Source organism: Ornithodoros turicata, chromosome 7 (assembly GCF_037126465.1).
Source record: "Ornithodoros turicata isolate Travis chromosome 7, ASM3712646v1, whole genome shotgun sequence".
NCBI lineage: Eukaryota > Metazoa > Arthropoda > Arachnida > Ixodida > Argasidae > Ornithodoros > Ornithodoros turicata.
Window position 1 is genome coordinate 12,882,793 of NC_088207.1, and position 24,138 is coordinate 12,906,930.

The following is a 24,138-nucleotide window of genomic DNA, read 5'->3' on the forward strand; positions in this document are numbered from 1 at the left end:
GCGCACCTGGTTTTGAGCACCAATTTTGCCGAAAAAAAGTGCGCGTTAGAATCGTGCAAATACGGTAACGCACTCCACAAACAGCCAGTATTGAAATTTCCTAAAATATAAAGCTTTTGTAGCGATGGCTCCCCCTTCTAATTCTAAGAAACTATGAAAAACCACCAAAATGTAGCAGCAGGCTCCATGTTCCCTTTTGTTTTGGTCAAGAAATTTGCTTCATATAGTGGGTGAAAACCTGTAAAAGTCAGGGTATTTACAGTTTTGTAGACAAACGAATGCACAATAACCAAGAAAAGAAATTAGGTATAGAAGTTGCGTAGAAGTAGGCAAGTGTGCTCTTCATATTAAATTATGTGCATAGGACTGGTAATTTATTCTGTTGTGTAAATGTTCTCCACTTCGAAGCTCTAACAGAAAAATTATAACCGACAAAAGTAAGACTGTGAGAAGTAAATTTGGACAAATTACTGTTGTAAGTTCTCAGTGAAAATTATCTCGCATTATTACCCAATGTTATGAGCTTCTAGGGAAGGCGCCTGAGGCAGCTGCTCCTCTTGCCCACCCCCGTCGGAGCAGCTGTGCCTTTGGAGCCAGAGAAGGGCATTATTGTCACCCTCGTATGAACTGCAGTAGAGTGAAACGGTGCAGAACCTCTTGTGGAGAAAGTAGCGTAAACATGGCTGTTAAAGCACAGAAAGAACATGGCACAGAAACAGCTCTTTCGTTGTGTTACTCATTAACGATCACTACGGCATGACATTTTCTGGCATGCCACAGCATGGCAATAGGGGTGTCGGAAGCTAAGAAATACAGTTGAACCTCCACACAACGAACATCGATTTGACAAAATTCTCTAGTTAACGTATTATTTCCCCATAAACGCCAATGCATTTCTGCACTCTATTTAACGAAGCCCGTGGGTGGCAAACACCTGAAACCCCCTCTTTTCATTGCCACACGTGCGTCTCCCCATATGCGGGAAGAGGCGAGAAAGAGTCCCACCCATAGGGGAGGGAAGAAGTAACGTCGGTGTGACAGTCTGCTCTTATTGGTTATTGGCGTTGTCACCTGAAATGACATAATTACTAATCAGCGAATTGGGCATTCATCGCTTTTGCGACGTGCTTTTGCTGTGGGGGTTGTGCAATCGCTCCCCCGTGCCATTTGTTTGTTTGTTTGTTTTTTAATTTGTTTTCCCGTGTTGCTTTGTGATTAGTGCAGGCAAAAAAGCGAAACTTTTGTCATTCGATGAGGAACTTGCGATAATCAACATCGTGCCCATGGCCGAAAAGAAAAATTACGTTCCTATCCATGACCTAAATAAAAACCGCATCACCGCTCTGTTGTTATTCATGACCTACTATTATCCTGTGCTCACCACATCAGAAATTGCAGTTCACGCAGAACTCAGTTTTTTTGTACGCTCCTGAATGGCAAGTACAGCGACGACGTTTATACTCATTGAAAATTGCGCGACATTCAATAGTAAGCGTGTGTTCCGTGTTTTTATGCCAGTCTCATGACTGCGTATTATATTGCTTATTCTATGTAATGAATTAAAGTGTGATCACTTTCAATTTCGTTATATAGAAGTTCCACTATGCGCATGCGAAACATCAGATTTTTCTTGCTACTTAAGGAAACGTTGCTTGCAGCTACACAACCTAATAAGGCACGGCCAATCTGCTTTGTTCCCACGTTCCGATGCCCCCTTGTGTCAGAAACAGCAACGATTAGAGGGCTCCCTCGCAATGAGCTCAGTACACAGCACATGAGGAGGGTGTGGTAGAGCAACGCACGTGGTGAAAAGAACGTGTTCAACGATGTTCGACGCACACGTTGCATTTGTCCTCCGGGGAATAAATGAGTGCGCGCAAATCTGCTGCCTTTACTGGATCTTCTACATCTGTGGGGCATCCGCTCGACGGACAGGCGTTAGAACGGTGTGACGTTGTGAAGGGACTGTGTTTTGCAAATTACAAGTGGAAGGTACAACCTTCTCGACAGCAATGTAACAGACGCTGTGTATATGCTGGTATCAGTGAGATTGCAGATGTTTCTTTTGTAATCTGAAAGCGATGTTGTACCAAGTCCCCATCCCCCTATTGCCACCCACCTTTGTCCCTTTTGGTCGTCTGCAAGAGCAACACTGACAATGATCCAGTTTCAGTATGCAACAAATGTGACGTGTCATTCGACGTCCTCCCGATTGACTGGACTAAAACTGATGTGTGATTGAAACCAAGTGCCATGTTTTAAAATTGACAGCAAGTGTCGTCTGCGTCACTTCCGGGCATCAGCACTTTTTCCTCATCTGGCCGGTCTTTTCGAGGGTAACAAATGTCGGCAGGTTAGACTAGTTCAGGTAAGGCACGTAGCCATGTTGGAGTCGCAACATTCGCTTTGCTTTGAGTTACCCGTAAGTGCTACAGAATATGGACAATTTTAATACCAAAGGCTAAAATATGACGCGGTGAGGTTATTCAGGGCACGAGTTCAGCAAGGATCACAAGAAGGTTATTTCGCAGTTGTGGGGAGCTTTTAACTTCTGATGATCGTTTGATTGTTATAGACTGAGTTACGGACTAATGACTCAGCTCTAGACATGGAGGACTTTGATATTTGGACTTCAAAAAATAGTGCAGGATTTCATATATGTACATGCAGGATATATTTTGTATCCCGTGGAAAGTGCATCAGACTATACCAGAAATTTTAGCTGACGGACCAAAATATGATGCACTTGCTTAGAGAAGTACACAGAATGTGTGTATAGAAAGAATGAAATGAGGGGTCACAATTTTTTCTCCCGCTCATTAATCTATTATTTCATCAACCTGATGAAGGTGGTAAAGTTTTGCAAAAGCTGCTGAGGTAGGATTCTCACTGTCTTAATGTAATTTAAGTGTAAGGAAGTCGCAACTGTTCCACTACAAAAAAATGGGTGTGCGTGTACAAACCTTGGTGATGCTCATGCAGTCCAATTTAGATGGGCATGCTGTTTGTTATGCAAGGTGTGGCAAGCACAACTACTTGTGACCATGAGTGGGCACTAAATTAGTTAAGAGCATTGAAGTTTGTGTCAATGTTAGTGCTAAAGGCTTATCAAAGAACTTGCTGTCACGATTAAGTGAGGTCAGGTATCACTGAAACACTAAAGTCAGTCACACAAATGTCATTTGCAGATCCCTCTCACCCACTGGCACAGTTCAGCCTGTCCTGTGCCACTCATGCCTTAGTTCCGAATGCCACAACTGTAGAGCAGAAAAGTGTTTAATAATGGGGAAATTCCGGATATTTTCATTAGCGGTGAGGACCAAAATGCAATCTATGAGAAGGATTCTGTGAACCAAACACTGTTCTTTTGGTTTCTCTCTCTCTCTCACACACACACACACACACACTGTGTCTCTTTCTCCTTAGCTGCTGAGGCAGTTTGTAAATACATAAAGTTTCATACATACACAACGCAGAAAAGTTTATGGCGGATGTGAGAAAGCCTGTGTACATAATATATCACGAGCATCATGTCATACCTGACATCAGCCTTTCTGTTTTGGCATGCTAAAAAGGACACCCGTATCTGTTTTTGTGAGCCGTTCCCATGATGTGCATTCACTGTCTCTGTTGCGCACATTATGCAGTAAACTGGTAAATGTGTTAGATAGGTCAGTTTTGCTTCTTCTGTATTTTTTTTTTTTTTTTCTGTAAAACTCATTTGAAAATGAGTGAAGGGTTCTACAGAATCCACGTTGCCTCTTATTTCATTTCATGAGCATTTGTAAGGTAGCACCCATAAATTTGTTCTCATGCAGAGCAATTGTATATTGTGATTTTCTGTCGTTATTTTACGCTATAGTTCCTCGTAAGTCTTTTCCCTGAGTTTTCGACGTAGGTGATATGCTGACCAAAGCTTTACGAATTTGTTTTACACGTGTGTACTCTCTGCCGAGTGCTTATTTACTGCGTTTCAGGTCTCTGTGATACAAATTTGCAATCTGTCATGTTCTGCAGATCTGAAAAGAATGTTTTTCTCTTTAATTATTTTGTTATTTGAATTGCTTTAGTGCGATTTTGCAGCCAGTTTCTCATACTCCCCGCGTTCAGCAAGGAAAGACAGTATTGCATTTGCTACCTATGTCGTCCTCCTTACATTTTATGTATGCTTTATACAATACTTTACATTTTTGAGTGTGTGCAAGCATGAATGTGAGAGGTGTCACATGCATTTTTTTTAAGCTTTAACTTACGAATATGTAGTGTTCTTAAAATGTGTGGCAGCTTTATTGTGACAAGGTATTGGCACAAATATTGCATTCTGGTTAATTTTGGTGAGAGCAAGGTACTGTGCGTTGTGGCTGAAGGCTGATGGTACATATTGAGACGCATCTTCACCAGTGTAACCACGACACCCAATACGACAGTTTTCGTTGGACATTTTTATCGGTGTCTCCGAAACTAATTCCCTAGTCAGACAGCAAACCTAAGTCCGTTAGCGGAACGGCCGTTACTTCACCTGTAGTCCAATCATGATTTCGAATGACATCATTCTCCGCCCTGATTTGTTGAAAACAGGAGGCGTACGCCTTTTTTGTGGCAATTATGCAATTGTAATAAAAAAGGTGTACGCCTCCCATTTTCAACAAATCAGGGCAGAGAACGATGTCATTCCAAATGATGATTGGACTACAGGTGAAGTAACGGCCTTTCTGCTAAAGGACTTAGGTTTGCTGTCTGACTAGGGTATTAGCCAAGGTATCTACAACGGGCGAGGGCATGGAGGAAGTATTTGTTGCGCGGTCTGGCGGAAAATACGAGCAGTTCTCAGCCACGACGCAAACTTGTGCCACTGCCTCTGACATAATTAACCCTGTATTCACAGGGGCCCAACATTTTTTTTCCTTTTTCGCCGTCGTGACACTGGCCCGTAAAGATTCACAGCTGCACGTGGAGGCCACACGAGCATTTGTTTTACCAGTGGTGCAGGTGGTGTTTTTACACATTTTATACACGCCTTACAGTAAGGTGTCCATCTGCAGCATGAGAGAGTATGAATAAAGTACTACGAAAGTAACGTGTGTTAGTCCAGTTTGTGTAATCTTGCGTAATCTTTTTTTTTCTCAAGGTGGCGCTCTGATTGGTGTAAAATAACCTTGCTGTAGAGAATGTTCTTGTCTCGTTTTTCCAGAGAGGGAGTTCTGTCGTACTTTTAACGTCCGGCGTCTGCCTTCGTCTTCTATTCCGTCAAATCGCAATCAAACTATGCCACACTTTCGTGCTGAAATTATGTTACAATGGTCTACGAGGAGTAAAATGACACCATAGTTTTGAAATCGACTGGAAAGGATGTGACCGTCCCTTTGAAAGAGTAACGATAATTTGTGGCTTTACATCGCGATACTACTATGATCATGAGCAATGCCTCAGTAGTCAGTCTGTGGACTAATTTTTGCCATCTGAGAGTATTTTAAAGTGCCACTCCGGACTCTGGGAAAACAGCGTTTATTTTATTTAGTCCATGAAAAGAAAGTGCCTCAAGGATTGCATACGCAAAATTTCAATCCTGTTTACGAACGCTGTGCATTTCTGTCAATTTTTTAAGATCTGCTGTGCCTCCACAGGTTTCAATGACGCGAGGAACGGGTGACATAATCGTAAGCCCACAAATCGCAATGATGTCATGTTCTGGAGAGGGCACTTGTCTCCTAGCAACGGCGTCGGGGAAGGGTCACGTGACGCTGATCGAAAGAGGGGTAAATGGGAGAGATACTACTTCTCCCTCCTTTGTATTTTCTCGAAGGTCGGAGCAGGCGGTTGGGTATGTGTCACGCCGGGCTCCGCTAACGCAGTTCAAAAAGTGAGCCCCCCGGAAACCGCGAAATGCAACAAACGTTGCTGTACGAGAGCTGTGCGTTCCGTCGGAGCCTAACATGACATCACGCTTCTCAAAAATAAAAATTAATTTTCTCTAGCTTTCACGTCACGTAGAGCCAGGAATGATCTGCAAGAATGCAAAGCGAGGCAAGAAGATGTCAGTCACACAACTTTGTTATGATTCTGTAGACACGAGATTTAGTCTGTAGCGGCTAGGGTTGCTACCTTTCGTAGTGAAAAATACCGGCTGAGGGAGAGGAGGTGGAATAGAGGGAAAGGAGGCTCGCGGGAAAGGGAAGTGGGCAAGGGGTGGAAGAGCACGCACAGAAAATGAGAGAGAGAGCTCAGTACGAGGAAACGTGTTCGTGTGTGTAATAGTAATAATAATAATAATGAGTAACTAAGGAAACAACGGCTGGTGACTGCGCGGAGTTGGGTCTGTGCTCCAGATTTATTCAAGCTCTATTGGAATGTTGAAGGGAAAATCCCCGAAAAACCCGTATGAAAGGTCTTAAGCCACAAATACCGGCAAAAGGCTGCCTGTAATACCTCCCTACCGGCAACCAACTCAGCGAGCAAATAACCGGCCGTGCCGGTATAATACCGGCCTGGTGGCAACCCTAGCAGCGGCTGACATCACTGCAGAACGTACACGGCTCATGGAGGGCTACGTATCTAGGCAACTTGTACCCTGCCACCAAGTTGCTTGCATCCTCGGCCGGGTTCAAACCCGCAGTCTCTGGTTCAGTACGCGAACACACTGCCAACTGGTCCACCGAGGCATGAAAAAGCAAAGAAGCGAAACTTAGATTCGTGATCTACAAGTGCAAACGAGGACAAAAAGGACACAAACAACAGATGCGGACACTAAAGTGCCAACGAGCCGAGTCTCTCTCAAAAGTGACACTTCGCATTGCTGGTAGCGCTGCCTCATTTACCAAGCAGTCTATGAGAACACGCAACATTTTTGTGTAACATAACGGCACCACCATTACCACTACAACATTTTCACTGTAGGGTGTCTTATCACTGCGTAATTAAGAGGGTTATTGCACTTTGATAGATGTAGCTCACTACATCATGCACGCATTGTACCATGTGCCAATAACAGACGCCGGCCTACTAAAGGCTCTTGAGCCTTCCCGGAACTTTCCCAGGTGGAGTCTGGCCCACTCCAAGATGTCTACCTAGCTGATACTCAAGATGAACGTTTCGAGAGATATCCTAAGCAGTGTTGGGGTAACTCATTACTGTAACTAAGCTACTTTTTCCAGTAACTTTTAACTTAACTCGTTGCTTTTGGGCTCCAGTAACTTCTTGAGGAACTCGTTCCTATTTTAGATAACTTTGTCGCAGTAACATGGACTAAGGTTCAAGTTCCTTTTGTTCGATTCTGGTCTTTAAACATCGCAAGCTGAGTCCTGCCTCTCTAATGAGAGGACATGTTTGTGCCAATCGTACGTGCACGCTGGGAATTGCGCTCGCCCAGCACGCTTTCATCTATGGAGCAGTGAAACCCACATATAACAATATCGGGGGTTATCGCTAATTTGATCGTTATGCGAGGGATATCGCTACAGCAGGGCTGACCTAGGTCAGCGCCTTCCTACGGAAGTTGAGCGATGCTAACGATAGACGCCACGAAAGAATCTCTACGGAATCTCGATGATACGATCACAGATGATACTAATTTCGGGATTATACAAATTCTTTTCCGGTCCCTGCCGGAAGGTTTATCTTCCCAGGTATTAGAGTACGGATGATACGAACGCCTTATCTTGTTACAGCGTTATCTTGGCTTATGGCTCAGGATGCGACAGAGGTTGTTCCCCGGGGTTCCCGGAAGGGTGCAACGCCGGACAGCGCGCTGCCACAGTTGGTCCGCGAGCGTGAGGCTCAAATACGGTTCGTTGATTTCAAAATATGTCTACACAATACAACTAACAACAATTAACTTTATTTTTCTGATGATGAATGGGGAGTTTCATCGCTAGGGGCGATACTCTACCCCATTGCTGATGGTGATGTGGGGTATGAAATAATCCGCCCCTTCACAATAAGGTTCGAAGTCCTGGGCATCACGTATAGCTATACGAGTACTCAGAACGGCGAACATTATCGTTATGCGCGGGCCCATTCTCCATATAGACATTGTATATTTTGACGGTAAATGTAAATACGATCGCTCTACGGGGTATATCGTTACGCGAGGGATCGTTGTGCGCGGGTTACTGTACATTGGAGGGCACCCCTGTGTACGGGAACGCCTGCAGTGATATCGGAGCTGAATGAGTTTCGGTATTCGCTGTGCCGGTTTGCTACGCGTCCATTTGCTCCCTTTGCTGTAAAACTTGGGTTCCACAGGTTCACAGATTCCCACAGCTTCACATAGACGACAACACTCGTATTTTAAGTAAAGCTGAGATAACTTGGAACAAAGTGTCACGGCTTCGTAAGTCGTTGGACAGCCGATTGTGGCGTAGTGGTTAGTGCACTCGAGCGACAAGCGAGAGGTGCATGGCTAGACCGGCTAGACCGACGATGTTTGACTTTTCCGACGACAGCCATATTTCAATTTCTCTGTCGCAGCTCCTTTGAACACTCGCGAAACAGCATCTCCCCAATCACGCTGAGGACAAGAGAGAGGGTCGGTTTTTGCTTCAAGGCGGATGTTCTCAAAAACCAGTCATGAGCGGTATGGGTGGCCTTGGAAGCCAGGCCCCGATCTCCTGGTGTGACGTAGCATATCACCGTAGCGAACGGCCTTGGGTGTTATATCTCTCCAAAAATTCGTCTGCTATACGGCAAAACGGACTCTCCACGTCACAGAGTGACGTCATCATTCGTGCTCTGTAGGATGGGAGGGGTTTTCAGAAGATGTGCAGATTAAAACTCCCACACGAGTGTCATATGTCTACCGCGATTTTCCTCCTTGCGCAAGAGCGCATATATATTACGGACTTGCAAGTTTGTTACTTACGCGCCCTTCCTGTTGGCGTAGTCTTTGTCCGTGTTTTTCAGTATGTATCAAATGTACCAACTAGCCCAACTTCTCATCTTGGTACATGTTACTTCTATGTGTATCTCACGGCATGCTCACACATGTTACTTACATGTGCTCATTCCAGCGCAGCCAAAAACAGAAGAAATATGGACGGCCTCTGCTGAACTGGAAACGGGAACAATGTGACTCAGGATGGCGGCACCAAGGGGGTCCGCATCGAGTAGATATTTATTAATACGCTATCGTTCTTCCAAAATAAGCCGCGAGAGTTTCAGGCTACAAAGCCCTATCCTGTATAGGACTGGATTGATGCCAAGAACGCCCATCGACGCCATAGGCGCTGACTGCATAGAGGACTGAGTCCCCTCCGGTACTTTATCAGGGAGGCGCCAGGCCCCATCCGATAACTCTACTTAGCTGACACCAGGGCCGGCGATAGGGGGGGGGGGGGAGGCGACCGCCTTAGGCCCCACGCTTGCATAGGCCCCGCGCACGAAGCCCTCAACCAGGGATTACTTTTTTTTTAAATATCAAGTATGCACTTAATCGCACGCGCGATCTTAGACCAAAGCAGAAATGAGACAAGAATGTGTTATGTGCCATTCCGTCATGTGATGAGAAAAGTTTCTACTTTTAAGAAAAATCCGCCAACCCTGCAAGCTATACCGAGGATTTCGCGCCCTTCTCTCCTGCTGCCATTTCCCATACTACTAAAATCTCCCACTGCGAAAATCTTATCATTTCTTATCTTTTCATTACTGCTGGTGTGAAACAGGCCACGCGATGTGCCTTTGCCTCAGGCCCCGCACACCCCTAGCACCGGCCCTGGCTGACACACACGATGAATTCGTAGGAAAGACAACGAGCGCTCTGCGCGCTTCAGAATCAGTTGTGTTCTGGCATTCACTGAGCTCGAACCCTTTTCTCTAGCCAAGCTGGTCCACTACAAACGTTTCGAAGGATATTCGTAGAGTCGCATGCTTCATGCGAACATGAAAATCTTGTATAAAGATCTGCTTCACGAGTCGTGACACGGAATCTCAGACACCATGCACCACGACTTCTGTGCATGAAGAGCACCCCGTAGCCTGAAGCGTTGTGCGCCAGTCTCTATACGGCACATTGAAAATAATCCGCCCATCGACGAGGTAACTGTATAGCTCGGACCAGACATCCGTTCAAAAAGAAAAAAAACGCCTGCTGTGTGGATACACGTACAACAGGTGTTTGCGCAATTAATCTTTCGTTTCCATGCGGCGCAACACTCGTGTGCATGTCTGCATGCGTGTCTGTGTATCTGGTTCTCGTAATTGAATGTAACAATAAACCCTCGGTGCACGCGTTTAACGTTTAAGCGAAATGGCGCTGACGAGCTGATGGTGCACGACTATGAAGTAAGACCCGAGACAAGGAGTCTGAACGCCTTGTCTCGGGTCTTACTTCACAGTTATCTTTTACAAATGCATTGCAACTCGCACCCTACTCAGATGTTTAGGACTCTTTACAGTCTTTTCTGAACTAGTTCGTTCTGCAAGTACACAAGACAAGAACCTTCGCTAAGAACTTTCCTCGGCGGAGCCATCCTGGGAAATGGCTGGCGTCTTGTGCTTTCCACTCTCGCCACCTGCATCACCACACCTTATGTGATGCCCAACGTCGCATCACGCCACCTTCGCAGCGCGCTTCTTCCGTGACTCACCGCGCCGCGATATCTGGGACACACGCCACGCGCACGCTATCCGATGCTTAGCTCCGCATATACAGCTGTAGCTATAAGGAAAGAAAACACCATGTTTCTGTAGAACGTCCTTACACTGTATAATAACTGTTGAAAGCTGTTTGCCAGAATTAGGTCAAGTTAAAGTATCAGCATTCTTGAGGGATGGTAAGAGACTGATACAGACTTTGATATGAAACATGAAGCTACTGAAAAGGTTAGTCAGCTGTAGGACTCGAACCCACATCTTATGGATTACCGGTCCGGGGCTCTAGCGTCGTTTCTATGTTGTTCCAGCCTCAGAACATCAGTTCACTCATAGACTTTGAGATATTAAGTCTTTACGGGGAGCTGTCGGGAGCGGGATTAAACCTGCACAAGTCGAACGGGCTAACTGTACCCGGCTTTAGCGAGTCACTTTCTGGAGGTATCAGATGCACACCGGAAGTAAATGTAATTGGCGTACACTTCACGTCAACTTGAGTGTCCCCGCGTAACCGGACAGTCATCATGGAGAAATCCTTCACGGATCCGTCTTTCCAACAGCGTACTTGTGTTCTTAGTTAATAATGCAATGTTTTTCAAGCAAGTTGTGGCCATCACTCATCATTGTCACCACTCATATGAAACCCCCTAGCTATGGGGTAGCGTTGCACTCCTATAGTGGAAAACCTCCCCACTTCATCGTCAGAATATATCTGTTGTTGTTGTTATTGTGGTACACGACTCATATCATGTGCCCCCCCCCCACACACACACACACCCTCAAGACGAGTGATTTTAAAAATTTGATTTGGCGCTTTTTTGGCCTTATAAAGGCTTCTCGTCTACCACAGCAGGCACTGTTTGCCAGAACTCCAGAAAAGTCGAAAAACAATAGTTGATAGTTGTAAGTTTAGAGGCGAAGCGGCAACTAAGGTCAAAAAGCGCCAAATCAGATTCCTAAAATGGATGCGCCATCTGTGTATGCAGCTGTGATAGCTGCATACACAGATGGCGCATCCAGAAATGGAAAGTTTGCCTCGGCATTCGTCATACCATCCGAAGGCGTAGTGCAAGGACGACGCCTTTCGCATTCAACCTCATCCACAGCTGCGGAACTCTATGCCATACTTTTCTTTCTGCAGCATATCGTTGATTACAGTCCGCGAGAAGGGGCAGTGTTCACTGACTCAAAATCTGCACTGCAAGCTATTGCAAATTGTGGCATACCCCCACCCCACCCCACCCCATGTGATCATCGCATGTGCCACTTACAGGAGGGAGCGTCACTTGTTGGCAAACGACTTTGCGCGGATTGACAGCCGGCCCCTTGACCTCAGACTCATTTTGGGACCATGGGACAAACGACAGCAGATGTCCTCTCGCGACCCTTTATCAAATTCCTTGAAACTATACCGGCCTGATCGACTCCCTCTAAGACCCCGCCAGCGTCGTCAGCATCATCCTCATCACCATCCTCTCATTTTCCCCCAATAGCATTGGGGTAGCATTCTGCTCAATGAGCGGAAGACATCCCCATATCATCGCCATCATGTATCTCTCTCTCTCTCCCCACCCCTAGTGACGAATGTATTAATGGCCTATCAAGTTGTGTACGAAGCTGGGCACACGCTGGTTCTCCAGTGGATTACAGTCTATTGTGGTTTCGTGGGGTATGAGCAGACCGACAGTGCCGCAGAAGCCGCTTTCTCGTCTCGGAGACGGACGAGTATTGCGCTGTTGAGAGGAGACCGCCGTTCCATTCTTCGACGTCTTGTGACACCCCTGGCTTCCCGCCAATGAACAACTGAGATTCTCCCCCATCTATGCTGAGATCAGTTGATCCAACGCTAGCTTTCCGCATTCCACGAAACAGCTCTCGTTCAGATGCTGCACTAATCCATCGAATGCGACTCGACATGCCATTTACAGCGTAGTGGCGTTACCGCTTAGGGCAAGTTGACTCTCCCAGATGCTCTCACTGCGGTGCCGTCGAAGATCTAGAGCACATTATTCGTTGCCCACACTATACCAACTTTCCCGAACTGCACTCTCCGGGTCTCTTAGTCAGCTGGACCCTCGTCCCCTCTCTCTATCAAAAGTGCTTGGCCCATGGCCAAATCCAGTCCACCAACGCTCTGCCCTCAAAACCCTTTTGACTTTTTTGGACACCGTAGGTTTTCGATCCTTGTGGTGAAAGGGCACATTATTTCACCCCTCACACCACCACCAGCAATGGGAAAAGGTGTCGCCCCTGGCGATGAAATTCCCCATTCATCATCTTGAAATAAAGTTGTTGTTGTTTGGCTGCCACGAGACGCCTTGCGGTGGCCTACGTTCGAAGGCCGATGGAGCTTCCCCCTGTATCGAAACGTACTCCTCCCTTTTTGCCGCGAGAGCAGTAGTGAGCATCCTAGATCGAGTTGACTCCATCTTTTTCTCGGACAAATCGATTTTTTGGGAATTCATAACACGTTATAAGCTTTGTCACATCCTCCAGTCTTCAATAAAAGGTAAACATAAAATGCGCTTTCCTGGTGGTTAGATAGGGGCGGTGTTGTTCTCCAGTATGTATACTAGATTGGGATACGTGCAAACGGCCCTATACGTCCATAGGTAGGTTCGCTGCTTGATGCCACACCATGGAATCCTAGAGAGGATTTTCGCTTTTCAGAACATTTCAAGCATTGAGCAAGCACTGTCCCACACTCCAGTCTTCAATAGGAAAATTTTCCCGGTAATGTCAAGGAATATTGGCTCACGTTTGTTGTGACTCGTCTAATCAGACCACAGTAGAAAAAAGAAATCGAAAGGAAAGTTAGGTAGCAAGCGAGCTGGTGGTGACGATCCATGACTTGAAAACCGGAGACGAGGTAGAGGACGATATAACAGACAAACACAAACACGGTCTCAAACTCAGCTCAGAAACAAGAAAACATTATCCAGTTACTTGGATTTGTCATCCCACCTTCTCATGCCTGTGCAGTCCCTCAAGCTTCATTTCTCGGCATTATGTGACGGCGTTTACTGGGCACATACGTAGTACGTGCCAGTCAGAAGATTTTGTCTCATTTGATCAGAACAATGCCCCTGAGAGCGTGCACCCCAGGTGCATGTACGAAGTTCTGCAGGCTACTGGTTTCGATCTCATGGTGGCGGACCGGATTCGGACTTTACACGTGAGCTTCGACTTGCAATTAAGTGAATGGACGGGTTCCTGACAGATTCTCAATACAAATCTCGACAGAAATAGGGGGCTAACCTTTTCAGTGACTTCCTTCTTTCATTGCTCTTAGGCACTTGAGGCTTGTGTGTTATCCTTTCTTCTCTGTTCTAGCCTCAGGACATCAACTTCCATCGATTTCAGGAAGTGTGTTCGTTGCACAAATACTCCGAAAATTGGGCTTTCCCGGAAACGAAGAACTCTATTTCTTGACTTTACCAGTCTGCATACCCAGGCTTGTCGTCTTTGTGCTGGCTAGCACCATATAATTTATGTGGAGCTAGCGAGCACAAAAACGATATGTTTGAAGGCGTTCTTTGGCTGATCCGTCGACTGCGAAAATTCACGCTGTGATCTCAATGGGTTGTATTGGGAATAGCAACGAATTCGCTGGGCAATGCTGATTATTCACCCAGCTGTGTGCACATTTTGGTGACCCGCTTCTCGGAGTGGTGCGTCCAGCGATGGCATTTTCTTTAGATAGTCTGAGAATAACCTACGGAATAGACCCAGGTAGTTCATAATCACGACACGAAGGTTGTGCACGATACATCACACGCACTATATACGTAAGCTGAAATTTACTGTCTGGAGAATTTGTTGTGCTTCCTGGAAGCCTATGGACGCCTTTACGGCACTATGTACTCATTCTGTGACACATGCTTATGCTCCATGTGTGGCGCACGTTGAACATATGTCCTCAAAGAATGTGAGCTCTACCGCATAGGCGGCAATATACGCCGTGCTCAGTTGAGTATTCAACCTGGCTGCAATTATAGGCCCATGTCAGAACCTTGTACATCACAGTTGAGGCCTTCAATTATGCGCGTGGTTGAAAACATGACGCAGAAATGTGATGTTTAATGTTGTTGTTTGTGCGGCTCGCCTATGGAGTCCCTGCATGGCGACTACTGGTTTGCTCCAGACACCTTAATGTCATACATTTGTCTTTGTCTTCATTTCATCATCCTTGTGTTCGGGATAGCACAGCCAGTCGACGACATCTCAATTTTTCCGTGAACGACTCGTACTTCCCTCATTTCTCTTACTTTGAATTGGATCATTTATTTCGCATTTTACTTACTTCATGAATGAAGCACTTTGCGCGAGCACTGAGTCTACGCGTCCGTGTATGTAGATGATGTGGCTGATGTTGTTCTGATACTCGGGAAAAATATCTTCAACATTTAACGTAAGTGTTACGGGCAATAGCTAGTGCCGGTCCAACCATAAGGGTGGCGAAGTGCAAGATTACGCAAGGCAGTGTAAAGTATCTCGACCATGTATAGTTGAATCAGGATGCGTTATTCGCATGACCCAGAAAGAATTGAGGCAATGAGGTACCTCAGGCCGCATATGAACAAGAGAGATATATGAAGCGCGTTAAGCGTTTCTAACTACTATAGAGAGTACATACTGGCTTCGACCGACAGACAAGACATTGCAAAGGAATTCACGTTGACAACCGATGCATCGGAAAAGGTAGTAGGAGCCAACCTTGTCGCAGTGCTGTGAAAGAGAAGACTCACCGGTAGTTTTTCCGAGCAAAAATCTGTCCTCCTGAGAGACAAAATGGTCCGCCATCAAATGGGAGGTATTTGTCATCGTGTGGGCATTCAGGCGCTTAGATACTTGACTGCTTGGATCTAAAATCAATGTGGTGACTGATCACAATCCGTTGGTATACCTAGCTCGCACAGCTAGAGTGACACGTTGGTCGCTTGCACTGCGAAAGTACGACCTTGAAATATCGCATTTCGCCTCGCCAGGGATCACTAATTATGTGCGTGCGTGCGCGTGTGTGTAACTTTACTCTCTCTCTTTAGGGACTATATGATGGAGCCTGGAATGTACAGCGCTTGGTGTCCGTGGTGAGGTGGTGGTGGTGGTGGTGGTGAGGTTACGTTGCGCGTTACGTTGCGTTACGTTACGTTATTGGTTGAAGTCCCAGAGCAGACTTGTGAGCGCGGAATATTCTTGGTGGGGAGGTGTGAAGTTCCTGCTGCCGATGGGGGCCTGCAATCACCAGACACCTACTCCGTAACCGGCGCCAGAGTTGGGTTACGTTTCAGTGACAGCATTCTGAAGAGCGTGCCCTTGAAGTACGTACCCTTGACGTGCGGAAAGTATTATAACTTCCGAAGCGACATAGGGACATGTTATTGAGTTGCCCGTCGGAGCCCTGGCAAGATACAAACAGGCACAGTAAATAACATTGTACAACCCGGTTTATTCCATAGGGGAAACAGTTAGGGTTGCCACCTTTCTTTGAAAAATACCGGCTGAGGGAGAGGAGGTGGTATGGAGGGAAAGGAGAAATGCTCGCGGGAAAGGGAAAGTGGGTGAGGGGTGGATGAGGACACACAGAGACAGAGAGATAATACGAGGAAACATACGTTCCTGTGTGTGGCTGGATCATTGATGTTAGAAATTGCTATAAACAGGCATGAACGGTACACTGGATCGTATGGGAGCAACCGGATTGTTATTTACTCTGAAAAACGCACCGATGCACACAAACCCTTCTTTGCAGGAGGAGATCTCATGATGGCTGTATACGGCCTAAGTTCTATCTGGCTCGACAGAACCACCAATAGCTTTGCACAACCACTGATCTTGTCCCCTCCGAACACAAGACTTGATGAATAACAATGATAATAATAATAATAACAATAATGATTAAATAAATAAGAAAACGACTGGTGACTGCGGAGTTGGGATTTTGCTCCAGATTTATTCAAGCTGTGGTGGAATGTTGAAGCGAAAACCTCGCAAAAGCCCTTGTGAAAAGGTATTGAGCAACAAATACCGGCAAAACGCTGCCGGTATCACCTTCCTACCGGCATCCGGCAGAGCGAGCAAATAACCGGCCTTGCCGGTATAATACCGGCCTGGTGGCAACCCTATAGAAACAGTCCTTCCCTGACTCAGTCCAGAGTGCCTGTTCACTTTGATTTTCCTTCCAACAGACCTCGGTTCAAGTTCCAGGAACTTAACGTCTCTCTCACGCTCTTCGGAATCTCGTGACACGGAAACGTAACCCTACACTGCGTTTGGATTTTAATGCGATGCTCGCTGGTTACGAAGCAGACTGTCTGTCTGTGGTGATTCGCAGACATCGAGTCAGGGATGGGTATAATTAGGTTTTTGAGTATTTAAATAAAAATACAAAATACTTTGTTGGAAGGGGTATTTAAATACTCTTCATAAATAGTTTTCAACATGAGTACATATTTAAATACAAAATATAAATACAGTATTTAAATACAGTAACTACTACCATAAATACTGTGAGGAAGATATGTCATTTGGAATTACAGAAATAACGATGATCATAAGAACAAATCAGCAAGGAAGAGTAGCATTTATCTGTTAGATTATCATGGCGATTTTGATATTAGAAATTTCCTGAAGGCTGCATCTTCCAGGTATCTTCTTTTCGGCCGTACAATCAGATTCGCAAAGGAGAACAGCTTCTCCACAGGTGCTGATGAACAAATGCTTGTATTAACGACGAAGATGCTTCGTAGAACAATGTATTCGGGTAGTCGCGACCGTTGTCCACAACAACAGTGAAAAACTCGCCATCTAAAATGGTTTGTCGCATGCGCATGCTAGCGCAAAACTCGCCCTTCTTCCCAAAAGGTCAAATGCGGGTCAACTTTAAGATGTGAGTCAGCATACTCTGTATTTGAGAGTATTTACAAGAATAAATACCCGAAAAGTGGTATTTAAATGTAATTATAAATACATTTTTCGAGACTGTATTTAAATACAAAATATAAATACATGTATTTATATTTTAAATAGTATTTTAACTACAATGTATTTAAATACTGCCTACCCCTGCATCGGGTGACACTCATATCTCTCACTGAATGTTATTCATCCCACTTTACTTCACCCTGGTCTCTCTCACCTGATGTTGCACATGCAATGGGGTAAGGTGCTGCTCACCAGCTGTGCAGCTCACCGTGTCGTGGTCATCATTTATCTGTTGTTGTTGTTGTTGCGAAAACGTACACACAGTGTTGCCGAATGCGAAATACGTACTGCAAGCGGAATATGCGTTACACGAAAACGCACGCAACAATATTTTTATTTTGTCTTCATGAAATGTCAATTGCGCTAGCTCCTGTGACGTCAGAACTCGACGTCGTTGAAGTTTGTTCAAGCTTTTGCATCTCGCAAACTGCGATATGTAGAAACATAATTACCTTTTCCTCTGTGCTCTAACGTGTGCAATAGGTAATGAACCACGTGAATGAACCCTTGTGTCGAAACCTATCTGAGACAAAATCAGCTTAGATCTCCCCACTTGGATCAACCTTGGATAATACATGAGTTGGTATGAACGCGTCATCTCAATCAATCAATGAATTCGCTACTAATGACGACAAGAACACCCGACGTTACTCTTCCAGACCTACGAGAGGACCGCCAGGTGTAGGACAAATACCATACAATTCTGACATTAATAATTTAATCGGGACGGTAGAAAAAACACGTAAGTTGCATCAGCCAGTATTTGTGTCGCAATGTATTGCCACAAGATAGGACTGCGGGTAATTTCCACCACCTGGGTTTTTTTAACGTGGGCGGGAAATCTCCGAAACACGACGACACAGCCGCGTGATCGTGCGTGCCCCCTCCTGCCGTGACCTCCACCGAGTATACATACGGCTCTTCTCTTGGGCACGCTAAGGTATAGCCTCCCTATCCTCCATGGAATCAGCACCACCCAAGACCGAGAGCTCCTCAACCTTCAAGCCCGCAGCCTCCGTGTCTGCCTAGGGGTCCCTCGGACAACGGAGACCTACTCCGTCCTCGTAGAAGTTAGAGAACACCCTTACTCCTACTCTACGGGACTCAACCATCCCTGCGCGTATACGCCCGCTGTCTGACCTACCTTTCCCATCCCCGTTGTCAGATTTCAGAAAGCTGCTTCTGCCTTCGGTACTGCCATTGCCCGCCTAAGTCTCCCGCCCACGACATCTACTCTCTCCTTTGCTCCACCTATGTGGACCCTTGAACGTCCCGTCATTCAACCTGCAATCCCGGACCTTCCTCGAAAACACGAAGCTCCTCCAGTAGTAGCCCATCAGCTCTTCTTGGCATATATCAACTCTACCTACCCTTGCTGTCGTCAAATCTTCACGGATGCATCTGTGATGCGTGACACATCAGGGGCAGCCTTTTACGTCACAGATACGGATCACGAAAAAGCCTACGGCCATGAGACAATTGATGTTCTGAGGCTGTAACATATAGAAAGGACAAATACATATACAAAGCCTCAAGTGCCTAAGAAATTAATGATGGGATGTTGTAATACAGCTCACACGGGATGTCGTAGCTCAGTATTCAGCAGATATTTGCAGATGCGTCTACATCGCAAGAGTCGTCGACATGCGCGTTCGTCATTCCGTCATCGGGAGAGCACCGTGCGATCCGTCTGTCCCACAGGACGTCCTCAACTGCGGCAGCGCTCTACGCCATCGAGGAAGCTCTCCTACACATAGCGTCAAAAGAAACCCGGACTTCACGGGTTATTTTCTTTAACTCAAAATCTGGCCTCAAAGCAATGCAAGGTTCGACGACATCCTCACTTGCGCCGGTCGTCTACAGTGTTATCACAGCATACAACTCGGCCGAAACAAATGGTCACAACATCATCATCCAGTGGATCCCAGCGCACTGCGGTATCAGTGGAAATGAGAAGGCGGACCAGGCGGCTCGAATTGCTCACCATAAAATAACTACTCATAAAATCTGCTTCACGCAATCCGATGCGAAGTACTTGCTGGCCTCCTTACGTAATCGCCTCTCTAAAACCACGTGGACAGGCGATGTCATGAATCACTCGTTCCTCGCGCGAATCGACCCCAACTGCACCTACTACCTCCCATCGAAGATGCCAAGGCCGTTAAGTCCGGCATCCATCGCCTGCGACTCAGCGTCCCGTTCGCAGCAGCATTCCTTCATAAGATAGGCGTCGTTAGATCGCCGAACTGTTCAACTTGCGGAACTGTGAACAACACGGAGCACGTGCTGGTCATCTGCCGACGCTTCGACTCTAGTCGGCGAACACCGAAGAACGCCCTCGCGAAACTTGACAACCGACCATTTAGTGTTGAGAAGGTACTGGGGAGCTGGCCAAGGCAGCACCAGCAACCGGCGCCGTGTGCACTCACGACCTACCTCAACGACATACGTGCTGATATAATCTTTTAATTCATTCAGTGCTTCCACACGTCAAGCGTCCTGGCACAGCTGGTCGCACCAGTGCGACCTACGTTTCCATTTTTTTTCTATTTCTATTCTATAATGATGGAAGATGGACTGCATGGATGACATCTTTCATCATTAAAGCCTACGGCGTTAAGTGGGCGTTACGTATGCGTTAAGTGGGCGGCGTTAAGTGGGCGTTACGTACGTAGTGATTGACGTCTGCATCAAATTAATGTGCTCATCAGCAGTTGACAGCCCTAGAGCCCTTCGTAGTCCTAAACAAGGACCCTTCACATTTCAAAATCAATGTGTGCGCGATATCACTCCTGGGCAAAACTCATTCGTGAGCATGCTTATTCATGCTCACTGTGGCGAATGGGTTCAGCATCAGTGAGCACACGTATACGCTGAGCGGGGAGTGAGCAAAACAGAGCGCTCAGCAGGGGGTGAGTAGGCACGAGTGAGCAAACCGAGGTATGACAGGGAGATGATTGAGCAAAAGGTGAGCTGAGCAGGAACCATTAGTGCTCACCTGTGATCACGAACAATTAAGCGAGTCGATTATTATCGAATAAAAACTTTTCGGTCGCCGATGGGTGGATGTTGAAGATAAAAGGAGTGATTCGAACCCCCATACAGACTGGATAAGACCTGCTATACTACTAGGTAAAATCGCTAGCACACAGACACACGTTTTTCGTGCAACTCAGACAATTGTTTCTATGCTTTGTGGTACTCAAATGGCGTCGTTTTCAAAATATATGGGAGGCTTCGTGCAGCGTTTTTCTTTCTTTAATTCACTTTTTCCTTTTCTTCTTTTTCTTTTTTTCATCAGCTTCCCAAGTTCCGAAGAGGTGATTCGTTCTCATTACTAGGGCCAGCGAGAGAAATTACGAACCCCGGGGATGACTCCGGACGAGTCCTACACGCGTCCGGCCACACCACCTCACGTCTCCTGGTTCTGGCAACCGTCGCGCTTTGGGTCGGGCGGAGCCCTGAAGAGGCCCGGGCCTTGGAGCTCCATCTCCGGCTGCCCCCCCCCCCCCCTCTCGCCGGCCCTGCTCATTTCTTGTCGCTTTTCAGCATGCACACTGACCGCGGCGCGGTAATTTATGCGTAGGCACTATTCTAAAGCAACCAGAACGTTCTTCAACTATTTTCTGTGTAAGGAGTACTCCTATGGGCAATATCGTTCGAAAACCGTCGACGGGGGCATACATTGCCACGAGCTCTCAGGGCAGCAAATTCCTCGCTTTCGGCTTCTGCGGCTTTTCATAAACAGTATTGTACCAGACAACTTTCACGTTGAGCAAATGAAGCCAAACCGACTGGCCTCGTTTATTGCAAGGTTAGTCGAAGTTCGCTGTCAGCAGTTTCCCGCCCGCGACTGTGCATTTTATAGTCAAATAACGTCTGCTTCCAGTAGTTTATTTTGCAGCTGGGATTTCGATCACTTTATTTCGAGGTACACCCGCGCGTACAGCGTTGCCTTACTCCCGATGCATTGATTCCCTTTCTTCTATAGTAATATAACTCCAAGGGATTATTATTCACACGACAGAACGAGCTTTTGTATGATTCCTGTTATTGTTGACTGTGTGCCAATTTATCGCATCCTTTCCTCACGTGACATATGGATCTGAAGGCGAAACGGGACGTTGCCATGGTTGAAAACCTCAAGCCTTTTCCTCAACTGCCATCATTCCATCGAAATGGGACCCCGTGCAGTTCGAGGTCAGCCTACATGCACGGGGAGATAATCAGCTAAACGGGATTAGGCAAAACACCAAGATAATTTTGGTGGCAGTCATAAAGTGCAAGGTCAAAGTATTTGTCCTTCTGCCCCTGGTTTAATAATTAATTTGGGATTGTTTTAAACCGTGCCTTCAGAAAGCTTGGATGCAACTATTTTGCAATCGAGTACATCCTGATACGAAAACGGCTCTTTGTTTTAAATCGTTGTGTTAAGCCGGTGTTTGCAGTAAATGATTTCACATTATGAGGTCGTCGCCCCCGCTTTTGGGATATATTTTCATCTTGATACAGGTACAGACCCGGGATTTCGGTATTTCTACATGGGGATCCCGGGGACGGGATCGGGATATCTGTGCAAATGGCCCCACGAGGCCGAAAAAGTCTGTCCACATGCGCGTCCGCCCTATTCAAATATAGTAATACCATGCAATATAGTTTTTCGTTTTCGTTTTCAAACCACTCTACTGATGAAGGTCAAAATTACAAAAAAATAAAAATAAACGGATAGGGAACGACCTGCAATACTTTGCGTAACCTCTCACACTCGAAGAATCCTTTCGCGTTATTTCGTCTATCGTAGTTCGTTCGGTTTCGAATTGAAAACACGATGTAAAGACTGGGGCATGACCTTAAATATGAGGTTCTTAAATAACGTACTTCTTAAAACGGCGAACGATTATAAATAATTAGGTGTTACTATATTAGTAAAAGTCTCAAATGGAATAAGCATATTAATAACGTCATCAACAAAGCGAGTAGAACACTATATGATTCTTGATGAGGAACTTCAAAGGCGCTTTCGTCAAAGGGCAAATACTCCTTTGGTCACATTAATATATGCGTATACATCGTTGCATTCCTAGCGGTAGCAACAATGGCCAGAGAATCACAATTTTGTGTCACTTGCGATGGTTCGTTGTGGCAACGCGATATGATTGCCGCTTTCACACGAAGTTTCCCTATTTCTGAGTAAAATATCGAATGAAACATTTTTTTCTTTCGCATTACCTTCTCCGCCTCAATTAATGTAAGGATGACATCAAATGCAGTTTCGTAGGCTTCTTCTCTTTTCTTTATCTACCGCAGCGTAACGCATGCAGTCGTAACTAAATTTTCCTCTTTCGGTCATCGTGAACTCGTACACGTTCTGAAATCGGTGTTTTCGACGCTGGAAATTTTGAAATGTCTCGAATTCTTTGGTGAGGTGATTCATTTTTGATAGAGGGGAGCGTTTCCCTTTCGCTTTTTTCCCCTCTCTCTCTCTCCCCCTCTCTGAGGCTCTGTGTTTCTCTTATGCCTCTTTAACTGTCCTCTGGATTGCTATATGGTACAACATTGAGCAACGGATGAATAAAAACTGCGTGTATGTATGGATCACGGAGAAATGTGAAGGCAAAAGCAGTACGACATCCGACTATATAGGGATGGGCATAAATACATTTGTTGAGTATTAAAAGTGTTAAAAGTATTAAAAGTGTATTAAAGTGTTGAGTATTTGTATTAAAATATAAATACAAAATACTCTGTTGAAAGAGGTATTTAAATACTCTCCATAAAAGCTTTTCAATATAAGTATAGGCCACTTGCAAAAGTTGCAGGACCAGCTCCCGTGGCATACTGGTTAAGATGATCACCTTCCCACGCCGCGAGACTGGGAGATGACACGGGTTCGAATCCTGTCACCGGCTGTGCTGTCTGAGGTTTTCCCTGGGTTTTCCAAAGACTTTCCAGACGAATTTCGCCACCGTTCCCCCTGAAGTCGGCCCAGGACGCATGCTAACCCCCCTGTCCCCCACTCATTCCTGCTGTCCTCTCTCCATCTGTCCACGTGTGTACGCCGCTCATAGCCACAGTTGCTTCGCGGCGGTAACATGGAATAATAATAATAATAAATAACAAAAGTTGCAGGGAGTAGCGCGCTGTCGTTGTGCACAGCAATTCCGGGCATGCTCCCCCAGAGCGCGTGCCGCTCCCTGCAACTTTTTCAAACGACCTATTGAAGTAGAACAAAATAAATACAGTATTTAAATACCGTAACTACTACAAGAAATATTGTGAGGAGCATGTCATATGGAATTACGGAAATAATTCGACGATCATAACAACAAATCAGCAGGGACCAATATCATTCGTTTGTTAGATTATCATGGCGATTATTTTAGTATTAGAGGTTTCTCGAAAACTGCGTCTTGTATAGGCATCTTCTATTCGGCGATAGAATCGGATTCGCAAAGAAGTAGGGCCTTTCCGCGGGTGCCGATGATCAAAGGCTTCTGATGAAAGAAGTCAATGAAAAAGTTAGCCAGCTGTAGGACTCGAACTGACATCTTCTGGATTACCGATGTCTCA

The 24,138-nt window shown here is 45.9% G+C and overlaps 1 protein-coding gene across 1 annotated transcript in view; it reads right to left on the reverse strand.

Annotated features, from left to right (window-relative positions):
• The window catches only part of LOC135400467 (TBC1 domain family member 30-like), a 328,733-nt gene that overhangs the window by 300,139 nt on the left and 4,456 nt on the right, over positions 1–24,138 (reverse strand). The gene's annotated exons all lie outside the window — the stretch shown is intronic.